At 42.7% G+C, this 21,661-nt stretch overlaps 1 long non-coding RNA gene across 1 annotated transcript in view; it reads right to left on the bottom strand.

Annotated features, from left to right (window-relative positions):
• Positions 1-17,858: 17,858 nt before the first annotated feature.
• Positions 17,859-21,661, bottom strand: part of LOC120914120 — a 30,049-nt gene continuing 26,246 nt past the window's right edge. Inside the window, exon 3 of the long non-coding RNA XR_005743618.1 lies at positions 17,859-18,215. This is a non-coding gene — a long non-coding RNA (uncharacterized LOC120914120). The remainder of the gene's footprint in view (positions 18,216-21,661) is intronic.

The raw sequence follows: 21,661 nt of genomic DNA, 5'->3' as shown, positions 1-21,661 counted from the left end.
TTCATGAAGAAAAATTAATCGGAAGGAACATTATCTATCTAATATAGATAAACAATTTAGGACTGAAACATTTGTCCACATATACATATACATTTTTTGATTATCCAATTATTATGATATTAATGTTCACATGAAGTTAGGATTATTATTTTTATTTATTTTTATTTATTCACATATTGAATGTTAGCACACTCATTCTAGTTAATAGAACATTTTTTGTTCATAACTTAAGAAAGATATCATTAATAGAACTATGGAAAGTTATGAAAGTTTTAGAGTATAAAGTATATTTCCAAAGAGCTAAAAATATTATTTGAGCACATATATGGAAATATATTATTGCATTATTTACTTTTTTTAATAATAATAATTTTCATTATTATTATTAATATTAATAATTATTGATATTAGTCATCATTATGTTATACATTTTTTAAATCTATACCATTATTTCTGGTAAGATTTTGATTAGATAGATCTAAGAAGAGTTAAAAGTAAAGAGTAAAGCATTTAGGAAAAGGAAAATTTCTAGTTGCTTCAGTTCTGAGGAATATCGTGTCCAATCGTTTGATACAAGGTGGAGAAAATGAGATATGAATGTATGTATGTGTGTATTAAATGATTTAGTATGATTAATCATAATTCAGGGGGGATTGTTAGAATATTATTCCAAATTCATAATTCGGCAATTCATGGCAAGCTTGCAAAACATATTTTGATTTATGATTAATCATAATAATTAGGTATGAATGAATGACCTTGATCAATTGATATGACATAATTCTTCTATCCAAAACTGAGCATTACGGATAGCCAATTTGAGAATGACTTATAAGGAATCCTGGTGTAGGTTGACAAGAATAGATTCAGAATAGATCTGTATTTACGTAGTGATATCAATAATATACTAGTTCATATCTATTGTTAAGCTAGTTTAGTAAAAATCGTATTTATACTAGTATGTATTGGTATATAGTTACTTAATGAAGTTATAGCTTTATAGCTGATAATATATGTTCTATGACATTGCATCATCAAGCACACTACTCTAAGTATAGAGTGTCACATGTGTGCCTGTCAATCAAACTCCATACGACTCTGTGCTAAGATCTTCATATTGCTGAACCTAGCAGATATTAATATTTGCCATACAAGGGTCTAAGCCTGGGCCGTATGAGGTCATGACGTTCACTTGTAACATATATTTAAGCTTTGCTTTAAAGAAGGCTGAACACATTTGCACCACACACTTACATGACACACTGATACTCACTCACATTTACATCACACTTAAACTAAGACACACTCATTCACACCCTCTTTGAAAGACAACACTGACATACTGACATATTGACTAGGAGAACAGCTGAAGCCAGAAGTCAAACGTCATTTCCTGTTTCTTCCTGGATCACTTTGGAAAATCTCAGAAGACAACATGGCTGCAAACATGCTTTCATAAGCTTGCTACAATACTATCGATCCAATTCCAGATATTTTCATCTACGCTAAACTGAACTTTATACTATTTTTCATTGTGTTTGTGATGCCACCTGTGTGACAATAAACTCACACGTTATTTTCAAATCAACCTGACTATGAATGATCTTCATTCAGATACGCCCTTGAAGCTATAAGAATATTAGTTATTAATTTTACATTCTTACAACTAGATACGCCTATTCACTAACGTATGCCAGGCCGACGCAGTACAGATACGCCGTTTCCATAAGAGATAGGCAGCCTAAAGATAAAGATGCCCCCTAGGTGGCGTAGCCAATGTTAAAGTATGGCCGCCGTTCCCGCTTCGAAATTCGAAAATTTAACGTCGTTTCTGTAAGTCATCCGTGAATAGGGATTTACGTCATTTACGTCCATTTACGCATGCGCCGTTCCAAAAAAACATCAATCACGTCAGGTCAAGCCCCATTGACATAAAACAAGCCCCCTCAGCCAAATTTGAATTAGCCGTCCTTACGCCCGCCCGATTTACGCTACGCCGCCGTAACTTAGCAGGCAAGTACTTTAAGAATCATGTACTTGCCTCGCTAACTTTCGGCGGCGTAGTGTAAACTCGATACGCTACGCCGCCGCAAAGTTAGGACACCCTATGTGAATCTACCCATATATCTCTTTCCCATTTCTGAAGGAATCCCGGGGCATAACCCTCTGACGATTGTACTAACAGTTTATACATCTCAGATACCCCATGTGCTGAGGGAGCATTTACCAAGCATACATTTTCCACGGGCGTATTTGGACGATCTGACCACTCCTTACGAAGACGGGAACTAAGAAAGTGAGTAAGTTGCTGCATCCGCCATGGATCCAGTGGTGGATTAAACATCAATTGTATTTCCGCCCTAGTCTTCAGCCTATATTCTTCAAGATAATCACCTAGACGAAATTTACCCTGTCTCACTGTTTGTCTGAAACGGCTATCTGTATATCCAGGGGGAAATGCTGGGTTTCCCAATATTGGATACATCCGGGATATTTCTCCTTCTTCCTTGGAGAAAAAAATGGCTTTGTTGTATTACTCGCAGAGTTGCCCCTATCAAAGGATGGTTCCTCAATGTGCCAAGTGCATTTGGCCTTAACCATGGCACACATTGAAGTGGAATCTTGGTGCACGATTGTTCAATTGCTACCCATGTTTTATATCCCTCATCTCTGCACCACGCCATAACCCTGGCAAGGTGTACTGCCTGATAGTATCGGTTCAGATCTGGGAATGCCATACCACCCTGGGTTTTAGGCCTGGCCAGAAGATTGTAGGATAGACGTGGGTGCTTTTTTGCCCAGATAAATCTGATAAAAATACTACGCAGTGATTTCAGAAATGGCCCTGGAATAACTATCGGTAAAGTCTGAAACAGATACAATAGCCTGGGCAGAATGTTCATTTTAAGAATCGCATTTCTACCCATCCATGTATAGGGCCCCTTATTCCATCTCTCCAGGTCCGCCGACAAATCCTGCATTATCGGTGGAAAGTTAGCTGCGAATATTTTGTCTACTGAGGGAGTCAGTTTGACCCCCAAGTATGTCAAATAAGATGAAGCCCATGGAAAAGAGAATGCAGCTTGAAGAGCTTTAACCCGCGCAGGAGACAGGGTAATATTAAGCAGTTCCGAGTTTTGAATATTAATTTTGAAATTTGACAGAGCAGAATATCGATTAAACTCTTTTAATAGGTTTGGCAATGTGGTCTCTGGAGATGTAATAAAAAACAGTATATCATCTGCAAAAGCCGCAGCTTTATGATCAGTCTTGCCTACTGAAAAACCCTGAATATCCATGCTTCCTTCGGACGTATCGCAGAAATGGTTCTAAAGTTAATATAAATATCAAGGGAGATAGCGGACACCCTTGTCTTGTACCATTCCTCAGATTGAAGTATGAGGAGGTTACCTCATTGATTCTAACAGCTGCAGATTGAACTGAGTAAATAGCCTCTATCCATTTACTAAACCCCTCCCCCACCCCGATATGGATTAACGTCTCCTTCAGGAATGTCCAATCCACCCTGTCAAAAGCCTTTTCTGCGTCAGAGGATAACAAACACAATGGTATTTTATGCAGATGAGCTAAATGAATGATATTTAAGGCTCTAGTAGTGTTATCCTTTGCCTCCTTCGTTGGTACAAACCCGGCCTGATCAGGGTGGATGATATCCTGAAGGTGAGATTGTAATCTTGACGCTAATATACGTGTAAAAAATGTTATTAGGGAGATAGGCCGATAGTTCATACAGTGAGCGTGGTCCTTACCTTCCTTTGGAATCACAGTAATGTGTGCCCTTAGGGTGTCTATTGGTATAGACCGTCCTTCCAAAATGGAATTAAATGCCTTAATAAATCTAGGAGCTAAAAATGAAGCAAATGCCCTGTAATATGCTGTTGTATACCCATCTGGGCCTGGGGCTTTATGAGGTTTAAGCATCTTAATCGCCCTCATATATTCCTCTGACGAAATTGGAGCATTCATTAATTCAACGGCTTCTTCAGATATTGATGGTAGCCCAGACGAAGAGATATATTCCCAAAGTACTCTCGGAAAACTTCTGCAATTTCCCTGGATATATATTTACGTTTCCCACTGTCAGAATCGATAAATGGAACATAGGGCCAGATTCACGTACCCACGGCGCAGCGTAACGTAACCCGTTTACGCTACACCGCCGCAAGTTTTCAGTCTAAGTGCCCAATCCACAAAGCACTTACCTGGAAACTTGCGGCGGTGTATTGTAAACACGTCCGGCGCAAGGCGGTCCAATTCGAATGGGGCGGGTACCATTTAAATTAGGCGCGCTCCCGAGAAAGACGGGCATACTTTAACATGGTGGAGTAATTTTACACCATGTTAATAGCAGCCCTATCTTTGCGACGGGAATCTAAGACTTGCGCTGACGTAACGACGGGAAAAACCTTTGTGGATCGCCGTAACTGCTAATTTGCATACCCGACGCTGGTTTACGACGCGAACTCCCCCCAGCGGCGGCCGCGGTATTGCATCCTAAGATCCGACAATGTAAAACAATTACACCTGTCGGATCTTAGGGCTAACTATGCGTAACTGATTCTATGAATCAGCCGCATAGTTAGAACGGCCAGGAAACAGAGATACGACGGCGTATCAGGAGATACGCCGTCGTATCTCTTTTGTGAATCTGGCCCATAGTTTCTCCGGGAAATTTCCCTAAGTGAATGGACCAATAGTTTACCTGATTTGTTCCCATGTACATATTGCATATGTCTGGCTTTTAATAAAAATATTTTAGTTTCATGTCCAAGAAGAGATGCCAATTTTTCTCGTTCCACCCTAAGGTCCACTGCTACCGAGCTAGAAAGTGATTTTTTTTATGTTTGGATTCTAAATTAGCCACCAAATTTAATTGAGTTTGAAGAGTTGCTTGCTTATTTTTACGTATTTCAGTCGCCTTTTGAATCAGTAGACCACGCATAACACACTTATGTGTTTCCCATAATGTAAATGGAGAGATATCCTCTGTATCGTTATCACAAAAAATTCTGGCCAATGCCTCAGATAGATCATTACGTAATAGACCTTCTTGTATCAAAGATTCATTGAGCTTCCACGTCCACGGTCTAGTTGCATACTTATCAAGCTGTAGATCTATAACAGCTGAAGAATGATCCGATACAGTCTGAATACCAATTGAAGAGCTCACTACCACTGGTAGTAGGGACTGAGTTACCATTATATAATCAATCCAAGAATAACTGTCATGTGGTGCCGAATAAAAGGTATAATCTCGATCATTGAGGTGTTGTACAGGCGGGTATTATTCTGCAATTGTTATTGTATTCTGGAAAAGTAATGCATATGATGTACCTGTACTTCTTGCTGCATAAGAAATGTGACTGAATGTATGTTGGCTCTGTCTCTCAAATTTTTTCTTCTGATTAAAAATAATATATATACAGGGGTGAGCTAAATGAATGTGATTAAAGAAAAAGGGGATATGGAAAGTGGGGCCGTGTATATTAGTGTGCAATGTGAGTGAATGATGATGACTTCCTTTCCTCTCAAGGTCCCCTTTATGCAGATAGCATTCCTGCAGGGCCACCAAACACACAAAAAGAAGAGGAGGAAGAGGAGGAGAAGGAGATTTGTGTCAGTATGAGTATGGATGTAGAGCACAGGGGTCAAACTGGCAGCCCTCCAGCTGTTGCAGAACTACAAGTCCCTTGTGCCATTGCAAGGCTAAGGCCCCATACACACGGGAGGATTTATCCGCGGATACGGTCCAGCGGACCGTTTCCGCGGATAGATCCTCTCGAGGATTTCAGCAGATTTTAATGCGATGGAGTGTACTCACCATCGCATTGAAATCCGCGCCGAAATCCTCTGGCGATGACGTGTCGCGCCGTCGCCGCGATTATGACGCGGCGACGTGCGCGACGCTGTCATATAAGGAATTCCACGCATGTGTCGAATCATTACGACGCATGCAGGGGATCCCTTCGGACGGATGGATCCGGTGAGTCTATACAGACCAGCGGATCCATCCGTTGGGATGGACTCCAGCAGATGGATATGTTCTGCATGTCAGCGAATATTCGATCTGCTGGAATCCATCCCAGGGGAGATATATCCGCGGAAACAGATCCGCTGGCGTGTACACACCATAGGATCTATCCGCTGAAACCCATTTGCTGGGATTTATCTGCGGATGGATTCTATGGTGTGTACGGGGCCTAACAGTTACAAGCATGACTTTCAAGAGGCAAATGCATGAGTTTTACACCCCTGATGTAGAAGATAACATTCAGCAGTCTTCAAGGGATTGTTTTAGGTCCCCACAAACCCAAGGAGTTGTATGTGGCTGGGAGGAGGTAATTCCTGTAATCCTTAGTGACCCAGAATCTCATGCCTCTTCAAACTTACGCTACATGGGTTTCCCCCGATTCTGCAAAGCCTGCGAAAGGACCCGAGGATTTGTGGTATGAAGGAGAGGGATCATTACTGGCTGGCAACCCTTCTTGATCTATGTTACAAGGGTAAAGTTGCAGAGCTCATCCTGAGCTCTAACTGACCAAGGGAAGGCATAGGTGAGGTTCCAATACACCAGTCTATGTACCAACAGCAAAACACAGATTTCTTCTCAGAGTTACCAGGCTGCAGAAATGTAATTTAGTATGACATTGTCACTGACCACAAGGTTTCGGTGTGGCTTAAGCCGTATTGTATTTCAGAGGCCCGCTGACAGGCAGTAGCCAAAGAAGTTTAGGAGGATGTTCGACCTCTGGTTAATGGAGAAGTGAATGGTGTAGTCCTATAGTCATGGTTCCCAAACAAGAGGGGTCCCTAAGATTTTGAAATGACTTCCACAAACTGAACAAAGTGTCAGGCCCCGTACTCACGACCAAACATGTCTGCTGAAACTGGTCCGCAGACCAGTTTCAGCAGACATGTTTGGCCGTGTGTTGGCCCGAGCGGACCATTTTGGGACGGATCGGACAGGTTTCCAGCGGACAACTGTTTCCCGGACTTGTTTTAAAACAGTCCGCTGGAAACCTGTCCGCCCGGACATGTACGGTCGTCTGTACAGACCTACCGTACATGTCCTGCCGCCCGCATCCCTCGCATGCGTCGAATGACTTCGACGCATGCGTGGAAGCATATTTAAGGCGGCCCGCCCACGTCGCCGCGTCATTGTCGCGGCGACACCGCGTCATCGACGCGGCGACACCGCGGACACGCCCCGCGTAATGTTTACGCGCGGGCTTCTGTTCGATGGTGTGTATAGCCATCGAACAGAAGTCCCCGGGCAGTCCCCGGCCAGACATGTCCGATGGAAACGGTCTGCAGACCGTTTTCATCGGACATGTCCTGCCGTGAGTACAAGGCCTTAGAGTTTGACACCTATCCCATGCCCTGGGTTTATAGGTGTGCGCAGCCTATTGCATTAGGGTGTGCGCAGCCTATTGCATTAGGGTGTGCACCCCAAAGCTCAAACACACATGCCTTTCTCTGTAGCCTTAGCTGTACTGGACAGTGAATGGATGGGACGTGCTCTGTGCAGTTTACTATGCTTCAGTTATGAATGAACACAGTGAGTGTGTTCAATGTGTTAATTTAGAAACTACATATTTATAAGGTTGTTTCCCCGCTCTCCATCCAGAAACATCCCACGCAGCATCCGGGAGAAGAGGAGGAAAGCCAGCAGCACTGTGAAGCAGGGAGGGCGGGGCCAACATGGGGAAAAGCCCAAGCCGTACAGGGGAATCTTCACCGCACGTTGTGATTAGGGTGTGTCCAGACACGCTTGACACACACCTATGCCTGGGTTGATGAATTAGTGGAGAAGTTGGCCCCCGACAGATACATAACCACTCTTGATCTCACTAGAGGGTATTGGCAGGTTCCCCTGACAGAGAAAGCAAAAGAAAAAATTGCTTTTGCAACTCCAGAGGGCTTATGGCAGTATGTGCGGATGCCTTTTGGGTTAAATGGAGTTCCCGCTACATTCCAGCGGATGATGGAGGAGATTCTTAGCCCACATCAAAGCTTTTCTGCAGCTTATCTACAGTGCCTTGAAAAGGTATTCATACCCCTTGAAATTCTTCACATTTTATCATGTTACAACCAAAAACGTAAATGCATTTTATTGGGATTTTATGTGATAGACCAACACAAAGTGGCACATAATTGTGAAGTGGAAAGAAAATGATAAACGGTTTTCAACATTTTTTACAAATAAATATCTGAAAAGTGTGGTGTGAATTTGAATATAGCCCCCTTTACTCTGATTCTCCTGACTAAAATCTAGTGGAACCAATTGCCATCAGAAGTCACCTAATTAGTAAATAGTCCACGTGTGTGTAATTTAATCTCAATGTAAATACAGCTGTTCTGTGAAGCCCTCCGAGGTTTGTTAGAGAACCTTAATGAACAAACAGCATCATGAAGGCCAAGGAACAAACCAAACAGGTCAGGGATAAAGTTGTAGAGAAGTTTAAAGCCCCTGCTTTAGGTTATAAAAAGAATCCCACGCTTTTAACAGAGCACTGTTCAATCCATCATTCGAAAATGGAAAGAGTATAGCACAACTACAAACCTACGAAGACATGGCTGTCGACCTAAACTGACAGGCCGGGCAAGGAGAGCATTAATTAGAGAAGCAGCTAAGAGGCCCATGGTAACTCTGGGAGAGCTGCAGAGATCCTCAACTCAGGTGGGAGAATCTGTCCACAGGACAATTATTAGCTGTGCACTCCACAAGTCTGACCTTTATGGAAGTGTGGCAAGAAGGAAGCCATTGTTGAAAGAAAGTCATAAGAAGTTCCATTTGCAGTTTTCAAAAACCCATGCAGGGGACACGGCAAACATGTGGAAAAAGGTGCTCTGGTCAGATGAGACCAAAATCTTACTTTTTGGCCTAAAAGCAAAACACTGTGTGGTGGAAAACTAACAATGCACATCACCCTGAACACAACATCCCCACCGTGAAACATGGTGGTGATAGCATCATGTTGTGGGAATGCTTTTCTTCAGTAGTCAAAGTCCAGACCTAAATCCAATTGAAAAATTGTGGCAAGACTTGAAAATGTGCTCTCCAACCAATCTGACAGCTTGAGCTATTTTGCAAAGAAGATTGGGCAAAAATGTCAGTCTCTAGATGTGCAAAACTGGTAGAGACATCCCCAAAAAGACTTGCAGCTGTAATTGCAGAGAAAGGTGGTTCTACAAAATATTGACTCAGGGGGGTGAATACAAATGTAGGCCACACTTTTCACATATTTATTTGTAAAAATGTTGCCTACTCACAAAGAGAGCTTGAATACAGCTTATCAGACAATCAGACTGGTCTCTTGGTTCCTGCCAACAAGACCTAATGATGCCAAGGATCCAATGGTACCCCAACGGCGTTAGCCATTCCGCCGTTTTGGTACCATTGGATCCTCTGCATCATCAGCTCTTGTTGGCAGGAACCAAGAGACCAGTCTGATTGTCTGATAAGCTGTATTCAAGCTCTCTTTGTGAGTAGGACATTTTACTTTTATTCATTTAATAAAATCTTTTTATGGTAATGCACTAGGTCGGTGCGCCCTCCCCCTTCTTTTCTTTATATATATATATATATATATATATATATATATATATATATATATATATATATATATATATATATATATATATATATAATATATATATATATACACACACATACATACACACACACACACACACACACATACATATACACACATACACACACACACACACATGGGGAGGAGCAGGGGAGTGCCTTGCCATCGTAGGCTATGTGGCTGTGTGTTTCTACTGATTACAGTTTCAATTCTGCTGGCTCCTGCTCTCTCAGTGCTGCTTCCCTGATTTTCTGGTCTTTACAGGAAAGCGTTTAACAGCAGACAGCGCAGTCTGCAGTTAGTCTGTTAGCTTGGTGAAAGGGGGGGGGGCAGGGGAGTGCCTTGCCACCTTTGTCTATGGCAGGGATCTTCAAACTATAGCCCTCCAGCTGTCGCAGAACTACACATCCCATGAAGCATTGTAAAACTCTGACATTCAGAGACATGACTAGGCATGATGGGAATTGTAATTCCTGAACAACTGGAGAGCCATAGTTAGGGGACTCCTGGTCTATGGGGCTGGGTGTTTCTATTGATGCACACAGTATAGGGAGACACAAGTCTAGCCCCTACGTGTGAGTGGGGAGAGAATAAGCTCCATTGTTGGTGTGAGGGAGGATAGAATAAGCCCCATCATTGGTGTGAGTGGGGAGAGAATAAGCCCCATCATTGGTGTGAGTGGGGAGAGAATAAGCCCCATCATTGGTGTGAGTGGGGAGAGAATAAGCCCCACCATTGGTGTGAGTGGGGAGAGAATAAGCCCCACCATTGGTGTGAGTGGGGAGAGAATAAGCCCCACCATCATTGGTGTGAGTGGGGAGAGAATAAGCCCCATCATTGGTGTGAGTGGGGAGAGAATAAGCCCCATCATTGGTGTGAGTGGGGACAGAATAGGCCCCATCATTGGTGTGAGTGGGGACAGAATAAGCCCCATCATTGATGTGAGTGGAGTGATAATTAGCCCCATCAATGGTGTGAGTGGGGAGAGAATAAGTTCTATCATTGGTGTGAGTGGGGAGAGAATAAGTTCCATTATTGGTGTGAGTGGGGAGAGAATAAGCCCCATCATTGGTGTGAGTGGGGAGGTAATTAGCTCCAACATTGGTGTGAGTGAGGATAGAATAAGCCCCATCATTGGTGTGAGTGGGGTGAGAATAAATTCCATCTATGGTGTGAGTGGGGAGACAATAAGTTCCATCATTGGTGTGAGTGGGGAGAGAATAAGCCCCATCATTGGTGCGAGTGGGGTGAGAATAAGCCCCATCATTGGTGCGAGTGGGGTGAGAATAAATTCCATCTATGGTGTGAGTGGGGAGACAATAAGTTCCATCATTCACCTGGGGAGAGAATAAGCCCCATCATTGGTGTGAGTGGGGTGAGAATAAGCCCCATCATTGGTGTGAGTGGGGTGAGAATAAGCCCCATCATTAGTGCGAGTGGGGAGAGAATAAGCCCCATCATTGGTGTGAGTGGGGAGAGAATAAGCCCCATCATTGATGTGAGTGGGGAGAGAATAAGCCCCATCATTGATGTGAGTGGGGAGAGAATAAGTTCCATCAATGGTGTGAGTGGGGAGAGAATAAGTCCCATCATTGGTGTGAGTGGGGAGAGAATAAGCCCCATCATTGGTGTGAGAAAGGATAGAATAAGCCTCATCATTGGTGTGAGAGAGGATAGAATAAGCCCCATCATTGGTGTGAGTGGGGAGAGAATAAGCCCCATCATTGGTGTGAGTGGGGAGAGAATAAGCCCCATCATTGGTGTGAGTGGGGAGAGAATAAGCCCCATCATTGGTGTGAGTGGGGAGAGAATAAGTTCCATCAATGGTGTGAGTGGGGTGAGAATAAGCCCCATCATTGGTGCGATAAATAAACTGTATTGCTGGTGTCAACAGAAGCAAAATAAGTCCCTTATCATCAGTGTTGAGAGAAAAAGAACACCCTGCAGGACGCCGACCTTTTAAAACAGCATCAACAATCCCTGGGCTGTCCCGCGTGATCTGGGATGCTTGGCAGCCATGTAGTAACCCATACCAACCAATCACATTTCAGGCTACTATAGAGAACTTGGTATGACTTAATTCTATACGTTAAGGCCTGTTCGCATCTTTACGCTTTTGCCGCGCTTTGGCAGCTTCCCAGTGTGCCAGAGGTGCATGTCCCCTTTAAATACTATGTATCAGGTGTGAACCTGTGGGCTGTCCTTTTAAAAAGTCCTATGTGCTGCATCTTTAGTGCGTTTTGTGGAAAAAACGCATGAAAAATACACCTTTTTTTTAGTGTGTTTTTTGAGTCACATGTCCATTTTTACCCAGGGGACCATGGAGCAAAACACATGAAAAACACATTGTGCCTTTGTTTAGTTTGATTGTTGAATTTGACCAAATAAAAGTGACAAACCTTTTTTTTCTTCTGTAAACCATCAAAAAACATCCTTAGGCAAGTTGTGCTGTGCAATGCAAAAGCAACACCGAATCTGTGCAATAAGAGGTTAAAGTTGAAGATGTGTGGCTGTGTCAGCTGACCTTTAACTTCCTAATCCACCATGCAGGATGAATTTTTCTCTTTTTTTTAATCCTTACTTTATTTTATTTGCCCTTCTCTGCGGCTGTCCAGGAACAGCGACACATCCGAACCCTGATTGCAAAAGAAAAAGTTATTTTAAACTTTTTTTGAGAGTTTGTTAGCTTTGTCAGTTTGGTACTGTCATAAATAAAGTTGAGTGAAAAAAATGGCTGCTTTACATATAAATACGCCCACTTGTGTGATAGTCTCTGTTTTGGCCTACAGATGTGACTTGTTGTTGCCATGGTGGTTTGGTAAGTTGTGTTTGAGCATGTTTGCAATATTGACTTAATAGCTACAGTTTGTTTAAATGTGAAATATGATGCAAAGGTATAATCTCAGATTTACTATCAATTGTGTTATTCTGGGGCCTGCTTTAATGGTCTGTGTTTAAACAGGCAAGCTCTTGCACTATGTAAACTAATCTTTCAACTCCAGGGGAAAACTGCTAAAACCAATCCACTGGTGATGAATGGGAAGCTTGTATCACCTTGCTATTGCTGGTGAGTGGGAAGCACCTTGCCACCATTGGGGATGGATGGCAGGCCCTCATTTTGCCATTGGGGGGGGGAATGGGAGAATGTGCGTTCTGTTTGTTCTGACCAGCTGACTGTTTTCCAGCCAAGTTGTGGCTACGTACGCGTCGTAGTTTGTGCTGTGCGGGGCCTTGGTGTTGGGCTTCTTGCTTTGACCCAAGCTCAGTCCATGAACAGGGTGGGGAGGAGTTCATGAACGAAGAATTGGTTGCTCCAGCATGACCAATTCTGTCATATGCCTTTTGCTGTGGGAGATCCAGGAGAATAATCCTGATTTCAAGAATTGTCTCCGGATGACGTACCCCGTTCACCATCTGTTGGCTTTGCTGTCCCCTTATATCATGAAGCAGGACATCTGCATGAGGCAAGACATCACTCCCGAGCAGAGGCTAGTTGCGTTGGTGACAGGGAGAAGTCTGCAGAACCTCAAGTTCATGACAGGCATCTCCCCCAGGCTCTGGGGATCCTTATCCCAGAGACCCGTTCTGCCATCAAATTCTGCAGAAGGACTATATTGAGGCAAGTTTTCTCCTTTAACATCACATTCTATGCATTTAATGTATTTCATCATTCCCTAATTACCATGATTGTAATATGCTGTGAATGTCCCCTTTGTCCTCATGCATGCTGTAAGCTTTTAATGCTCCTTTTTTTTTTTTTTTTGGCCTACATGCATATTTGCCTTCACTAACCTCTCTAGCATGCTATCCTGGGCCCATAAACACCTAGCCAAGTCACTTAAAGTGGATGTAAACCCCAAATTTGTTTTTGATGTCACAATGTAGAGAATACGATTTCCTATCATCTGTGCCCAGTTTTGCCACACAGTTAATCCAGCTCTGAGCAATCCTCTTATTGTTCAGTGAAAATTAAGACTTCCAGATAAAAACCTGTCTAAATAAAAAGTCCTTTCTGTCCCCTTGCTTCGAGTGACATACATTACCTCTCACAATGAACTGTGGATCACCCCCCATATTATGATAAACATCCAGGAATGTGCATGTGTCCAAGCTAGTGCACGAAATATGTAAAAACCCTGTCACTCGAAGCAAGGGGAGGGAAAGGACTTTTTATTTAGACAGGTTTTTATCTGGAAGTCTGTTAATTTTCACTGAATAATAAAAGTGGATTGCTCAGAGCTGGATTAACTATGTGTAGCAAGACTGGGCACAGATAGGAAATCTTATTCTCTGCATTGTGACATAAAAAAAAATTGGGGTTTACATCCACTTTAATGTATTTTGTCAGCTCCATTGTAGTGCTTTACCCTAAACACACTCTAAAATGTGTACAAATGTTCTCATTAAATTCAGGCAGAGTGCTAGAGGCTTTTTTGGCGTCCCAAACTCAGCTAGAACTCCACTAAAAAAAATTCAATGGGCCATCAGAGTGGGTGAGGAATCTGATAAGTGGACCCTATATTTTTGTCTTTAAATACTCCTTTAAATAAATGTTATATTGATGTTGGCCAAGAATGTTTTTGTATAATCTGCTTGCAATGTTATGTGCAAAAGTGCTCATTTTTTTTTCTGGTTTGACTGCAGTTTCCTTCACAGGAATGGCAGACAGGAATTTCGCAGAGCAGTGGGACTTTGCTAACTGTGGAGGGGCAATAGATAGAAAATGCGTCCACATCGTGCCACCACCCCATTCGGGGGTCATACTATTATAACTATAAGGGGGTTTCATAGTATAGTTTGATGGCGGTAGTGTCGGCACAATGAGTTTCTATGTGGACGTGGGGGAAAAATGGCTAGGTGTCCGATGGTGGAGTCTTCACCCAGACAGATTTTTTCCTGCCGTCTCTAGAGTGGTGGCTTGGGATTGCCACCTACTGAAAACTTTGAAGGACTCCATTTGTGTTTGTCACAGATGAAGCATTTGGTCTGGGGAAAACATCTGAGGCCATTCCCCCAGGGGACCCTCACCCCTGAGAAGAGGGTTTTTAACTACCGGCTTCCATCTGTTCCTGACAGCTATAAATATGGCGGAGTATAAACTGGCTTCCCCCCCAAAGTGCCTGTGATGTGCACCAAAAATATGTGGACTATTTTATGGGTAAGGGCCCATTGCTATGCCAGAATTTGATCATTTTTTTAAATAACAAAATATTTATATCTGAAATCATCTTGAATTTGATTTACTGCTTGTGTTTCTTTTAGCTTCTTTTAGGTTCTCCTAGTGCACTTCTTGTGCCAAGTGTTTTTTCCATTATTAAAAAACCCCCATTGTCTCTGTAAACACCAAATTACTACAAAAAATGGTATTGAGCATTGAAAGAAGCCACACATTGAGTATAAACTTTCACTACGTGCACACTCACGTGTGCATTATAACATTTTTTGGTCAAAAACATCTTTGTGTTAAGTTTTACATTAAAGGGTTTGTAAAGGATTTTTTTATCTTAATAGGGTTGCCCCGATACCACTTTTTTAGGACCGAGTACAAGTACCGATACTTTTTTTCATGTACTCGCCGATACCGAATACCGATACTTTTTTAAATGCCATGTGGCAGTTTGACTGATGGGCACTGATGGGTGGCACTGACTGATGGGGAAAGATAGATGGCAGGATCTGGGTCTAGCACATAAGTGGCCACAGACTCGTTCTTCCACAATGATTCGTGTTGTGGAAAGGAAACAAGAGGCTACATCAGGGCTCATAATTTCAAGTCCTGAGCTACTAGCTCAGAGGCTATGGTAATAACCCCAGCATTGATGTCAGTGGATGCATTAAAAACCCCCAGCACTGGTGCCAGACGCAATAACCCCCAATGCAGGTATCAGAGGACACATAAATAACCCCTGGCATTGATGTCAGTGGACATCATATTATCCCCTAACACTGGTATCAGACGACACATTAATAAGGGCTAGCACAGGTGTCAGTATTAATATCCCCCTCTCCTACATTGGTGGTTAGTGGCATTAAAATGTAACCCCCTTACATGATCCCCAATGTGTGGGGGGAGGGTATTAACTTTCACTGACATTACCACATGCAGAAGGGGGTGGTGAGTTAGTTTCACTGCCATTGGGCCAATGCAAGGTGGGTGGGGGATGAGGAGGTTAACATTCACTGCCATAAAGACCAATGCATGTGGGGGGTCAACTTTCACTACCACTGACACAACGACCCCCCAACATCCCCCACCTGCATTGATGGACATTCTAATGCTAACCCCTTCCTCAATTTCAGCCTGTTCCAGTCACATTGCCCTAACGTTATGGTGCTGGACAGGGAGCCAGAGCAATGAAACAAGTAGTTAGCTGAGCTTACCTCAGCACACACTCGGTCCTCAGTGCAGGTGGACGGGTGGGTGGTTCAGGCAGATGGACGGGCGAGTGGGCGGGTCAGCAGGCAGACTATTCAGGCAGGTGGGCGGGATCTCAGAAGATTGCTGCATCCCTATCCCACACAACAAGCAGCCAGAGCTTGAAACTGACAGTCTCGAAGCTGGAGGGAGGGGGAGCAAAATCCTCCCACCAGCCATCGGAGCCTGCACTGTGTGGTGCTTGTGCTCGGAACTATAGCAGTGACGGCGGCGTTACTACAGCTGGGCATTTCAAGGCTGGGCTACATGACGGGTGTGGAACGAATTGATGCTCCTCCACACTGCTCCGATCCGCCTTCTGACGTCGCCTGCTTAGCCCACTCAAGCCACACACCAATCCAATCCACCTACTGACTCTGCCCGATCCGGCCCAAAGAGGAAGTATGGGGTCAGGCATCGGGAGCATTTGTGCGAGTACAAGTATTTCTTCTCTGATCTCCACACTTCCTGGTTGTCTGTTTCCTGATGACTACAGTCCTGGGAGCTTTCTCTCTGTGGTCACTAACTTCAAGGAGGTGTGATTACTGTGTGTCTAAAACCGTTTTCCAAACCATCACTGCCCTGTATTGGCTCTGTGGCTCTGTACAGCAGAGAGGCAGAAACCACATGCAAAAACGAAACTAGAAACTACAGGTACATTATATGATTGATTTTTATCTATTTTTAATCGTATTTAATTGTGTCTCTATACCCTGTAAACAGTCATTCCAGCATATTTTTTTTTTTTTTTTTACAACTTTAAGTTTTATAGTTACATAACATACACAACTCTGGAATTTACAAAGTTCAACATCGAAAAAACTGAAGGCAATAACATTATATTATGTCAAAAATGTTTTGATCTTGCCTTCATCAGATGGTGTGATGACACCCCTGAAAAAGCCAAATTTTGAAGATGCACAAAAATTGAGGCAAAATTGGGATTTCCCCCTTCTTAACCAATGCCTAATGTCAACATGTGCCATCTCCCATCATGGGGGATTAATGGACGTGTTTTGGGGGTGCAACCCCTTCCCCTCATCTACTTGAGTTGCAAGGAAGGGGTTCCACCCACAAAACGTGTACATTGATATCCTGTGATGCAGATGGCACATGTTGACACTGCATCTTCAAAATTTGACTTTTAAAAATGTGGAAATGGGGAAAAAACAAAAGGGGGGGGGGGATTTTGTGTTATTTAGATTCTCCCTAATGCATCAATCATGTTTATTTTTGTGTTCAAGAACATTGAGTTTATTCCTTATGTCTATTTCCCCATTCCACACCATGATGTCCTGGATTAGGATTTGTGCACTAGCACTTGTGAAATGAGGATATTCTTCCACAACATGCACATCACCTAACAAAAAAAAGAAACCATGCCTTATAAATATGCAGGCCTACATCTATTACCTGAAGCTGTGGTCAGACAGACGTGTTGTGACAATTTCAACCACATCTTCCACCTCTCCTCCCTCCACATCCTCAGGTTCTGTTGTCATCACTTCCCCTTCTTTCGGAGGTGTGGGGTTCCTGGTGTCCTCAGATGCCTCAAGTCTTTTCACCCCTATGATAATGAAACATGAAGTATACTTGGCACACAGATATTTGAGGCCAGAAATAAATTATCAGTGCAGCCTATAGGTGCCCATCATGACAGCCTCATCAGTGTACATCAATGAAGGACAAAAATTACCCTTTAGCAAAATTTTATAACAAAATATAAAACGGTTTTGTATTTTTTTTTTAATTCGGTCTTTTATTTTTTTTAATAAAAAATGGCTTGGTATTTTGGACAGCTATTTTATCTAAGAGAAATTCCCAAAGCATGGCCTGTTGGGGGTACTTGAGGACAGGGTTGAGAACTACTGATGTACATGACAAGTGCTCTTTATACTCCCATACATGACAAGTTCTCCTCCACACCACATGATCTTTCTTCTCCCCCATTCACCTTTAGGCTCCCATACATATTAGGCTATTTTTATGATACCATACATAACAGGTTCTCTTTACTCTCCTATGATGGGTGCAATTATACCATGCACAACATGTTCAAGTTCCATTCTTACACATAACAAATTATCTTTATTCTGAAAGAAATAACAGATCTTTATACTTTTGTATGCAACATATCATGTTGAGGTAAAATCCACAACTGTTCGGCAAGAAATCTTCTTTTTCTGTAATTGTAAAAATAAAGAATATTTTAAAGCTTGCTATTACTCAAATAATATTTAAAGAAATATTCAAAGCATAGGTGTGTACAGCCCAAAGTTCAAACACAAATGAATGCCACCTAGACATGTGCAATTTGTTTATTTCCGAATTTGTTTTTTAAAGAATTTTGACACATTCGTTAATTCCGAAATTTCAGAATTTAAAAATTTCAGAATTTTCGAATTTTGTAAATTCGAAAATTCTGAATTAGAAAATCTTTGCGTTTCAGAATTTCCAAAAAAAGCTAAACAAATGAAACAATTTTTTTGTCAGTGCACATGTCTAATGCCACCTGCTGTCACAGGAAGGGGGCTCTGGTGGTGGGAGACAGTTGATTGGGAGCATGTTACAGTACACCCTAAATACCTTGAACCTAGACTTTACTATAATGGGGGCATTTACACTGGCTACTGGCACCCCCCAACCACGCACCTGGTGCTGCTCCTGGATAATGCTAATGCACATGAAGTGATTAGGGTGTGCCCACCTATGATTCAAAGTGTAATTTTGGTGAATTGAATCAAAAAAATGACCCAAAGCCTCTAAACCCAAATCATAAATCGTACAGATGTTTTTTAGTACTGACCAGTTCAACTTGATACTTTTTAATCAATAAGAACTTTAGGTATTTTCTAGTGATGACAATAGAACCAATTCAAAGTTAATGCAGAACTGACACCTAGAGGCTGATGGTGAGTGACAATCGCACCTTAAAATCAACTCCTCTGACACTGGCTGTTTGCATCTCTTCAGCTAGGAATGCAAACATTTCAATTTAGAATTTGTTGCGCATACACCGAGCGATACAAAAATACAGGACTCAAAAAAAATCATACTGTGTCTTTAACGCTTGTGTGTGGTCGGGTGTCTCCATCTATCTTAAAGACATGTATCCATGCAATGTATTCAGTTCAGGATGTCTACAAAGGGGCTTCTATTGCATGCCCAGATTGCAGCTTCTGATGGACATTCGTTGGGCACGGTTCATTACGGTCAAGAACAAAAAATTCACACGTGTGTAAACAGTGAAATGTATGCTAAAAAATGCCTCCTGACGGTTGCCCGGTCGTTTGCAGTTTAACCACTTGCTTACTGGGCACATATACCCCCCTCCTGCCCAGGTGAAATTTCAGCTTTCGGCACTGCATCGCTTTAACTAACAATTGCGCGGTCGTGCGACGTGGCTCCCAAACAAAATTGACGTCCTTTTTTCCCCACAAGTAGAGCTTTCTTTTGGTGGTATTTGATCGCCTGTGCGGTTTTTATTTTTTGCGCTATAAACAAAGAAGTGAGACAATTTTGAAAAAAATACAATATTTTTTACTTCTTGCTATAATATCCCAATTTAAAAAAAAAAACATTTTTTTTTCTCAGTTTAGGCCGATACGTATTCTTCTACATATTTTTGGTAAAAAAAAAAAAAAAAATCGCAATAAGCGACTGGTTTGCGCAAAAGTTATAGCGCTTACAAAATAGGGGACAGAATTATTATTTTTTAATTATTTTTTTTTACTAGAAATGGCGGCGATCTGCGATTTTTAATGGGACTGCGACGTTATGGCGGACACATCGGACACATTTTTGGCGCCATTCACATTTATACTGCGATCAGTGCTATAAATATGCACTAATTACAGTATAAATGTGACTGGCATTGAAGGGGTTAACACTAGGGGGTGAGGAAGGGGTTAAATGTATCCCTGCTTAGTGTTCTAACTGTAGGTGGAGGGGGGGGTGACTGGGGGGGTGACCGATCTATGTCTCTATGTACAAGAGACACAGATCGGTCTCCTCTCCAGAGACAGCACCGCTGTCTCTGTGTAAAACGGCAATGAGAGATGATCTCATATGTTTACATATGAGATCCTCTCTCATTGGCCGCACAGATCGCCTCGCGAACGGCCACTCTGATTGGCCGTTCGCGGCGATCTGTAATTGGCTGTGTCCGAGGCACACGGCCAACACAGATTTTCCCCGCAGCGCGCTCTGGAGCGCGCGCGGGGAACGCCCAAAGGGGCGGCCGTCAATTGACGGCAGTTTGGAAATTGGGATCCGCACTGTAGCCGTCAATTGACGGCAGGCGGATCCCAAGTGGTTAAAAAAAAAGCGTTCCTCCTCCAGGTATTGAGTCCCGCGGGGTGGGTAGATGTTGGGCGATGCGGGGCCAACCCACATGGCATTGCTGCACCCAGCATGCAGAGAAAATCTGTTGCGATTCACTCGTACTTCCTGTGTATACCCAACAGGAAGTCCAAAAATATCCACCTATGACAGTCATCACCAAGTAAATCCACAGAAAGATCCATCTTCAGCAGATCTACATTTCTCCTTTATAACACCAGTCTATTTAACCACTTGGTTACTGGCCCATAGTCAAAAGACGTCCAGTTTTTAAAGATGGATATCTCGGGAATGGCAGCAGCTGCTGCCACAACCGAGGTATCCATCTTTAGTGCTACCGGTCCTGTAAACGATAATGGCGGTCTCCGCGGCGGATTCGCCGCGAGATCGCCGTTAACGGTGGCGGGAGAGGGCCCCCCCTCCCACCGCTCTTCCGCGCCCTGCGCCGCTTACCGTAGCCGTCGGCAGCGGCGGAGGTGATCGGGACTGTTTGGCTGTTGACTGGGGTTGCGAGTGAGGGAAAAATCTCCTTTACCCATCCCCATAGCTCTGCTGGGCGGAAGTGACGTCAAAACATCAGTCCCGCCCAGCGTCTTAAAGCAACATTTTTTTTTTTTGTCATTTGAAAAAATGACAGTTTCAAAAAAAAATTTCTTGCATTTTAGTGTAAATATGAGATCTGAGGTCTTTTTGACCCCAGATCTCATATTTAAGAGGACCTGTCATGCTTTTTTCTATTACAAGGGATGTTTACATTCCTTGTAATAGGAATAAAAGTGGTGATTTATTTTTTCTTTATTTCAGTGTAAAAAAATTATAAACTAAATAAAAATAAATAAGAAAACAAAAAAAAAAAATTTTTAAAACGCCCCGTCCCGACGAGCTCGTGCACAGAAGCGAACGCATACGCGAGTAGCGCCTGCATATGAAAACGGTGTTGAAACCACACAAGTGAGGTATCGCCGCGATCGTTAGAGCGAGAGCAATAATTCTAGCCCTAGACCTACTCTGTCACTCAAAAAATGCAACCTGTAGAATTTTTTAAACGTCGCCTATCGAGATTTTTAAGGGTAAAAGTTTGACGCCATGCCACGAGCGGGCGCAATTTTTAAGCATGACATGTTGGGTATCATTTTACTCGGCGTAACATTATCTTTCACAATATATAAAAAAATTGGGCAAAATTTATTGTTTTATTTTTTAATTCAAAAAAGTGTTTTTTTTTCAAAAAAAGTGCGCTTGTAAGACCGTTGCGCAAATACGGTGTGACAAAAAGTATTGCAATGAC

This window comes from Rana temporaria, chromosome 9 (genome assembly GCF_905171775.1).
Source record: "Rana temporaria chromosome 9, aRanTem1.1, whole genome shotgun sequence".
Lineage (NCBI taxonomy): Eukaryota > Metazoa > Chordata > Amphibia > Anura > Ranidae > Rana > Rana temporaria.
Note: the sequence above shows the minus strand (reverse complement) of the source record. Positions and strands in the feature narration are given on the sequence as shown.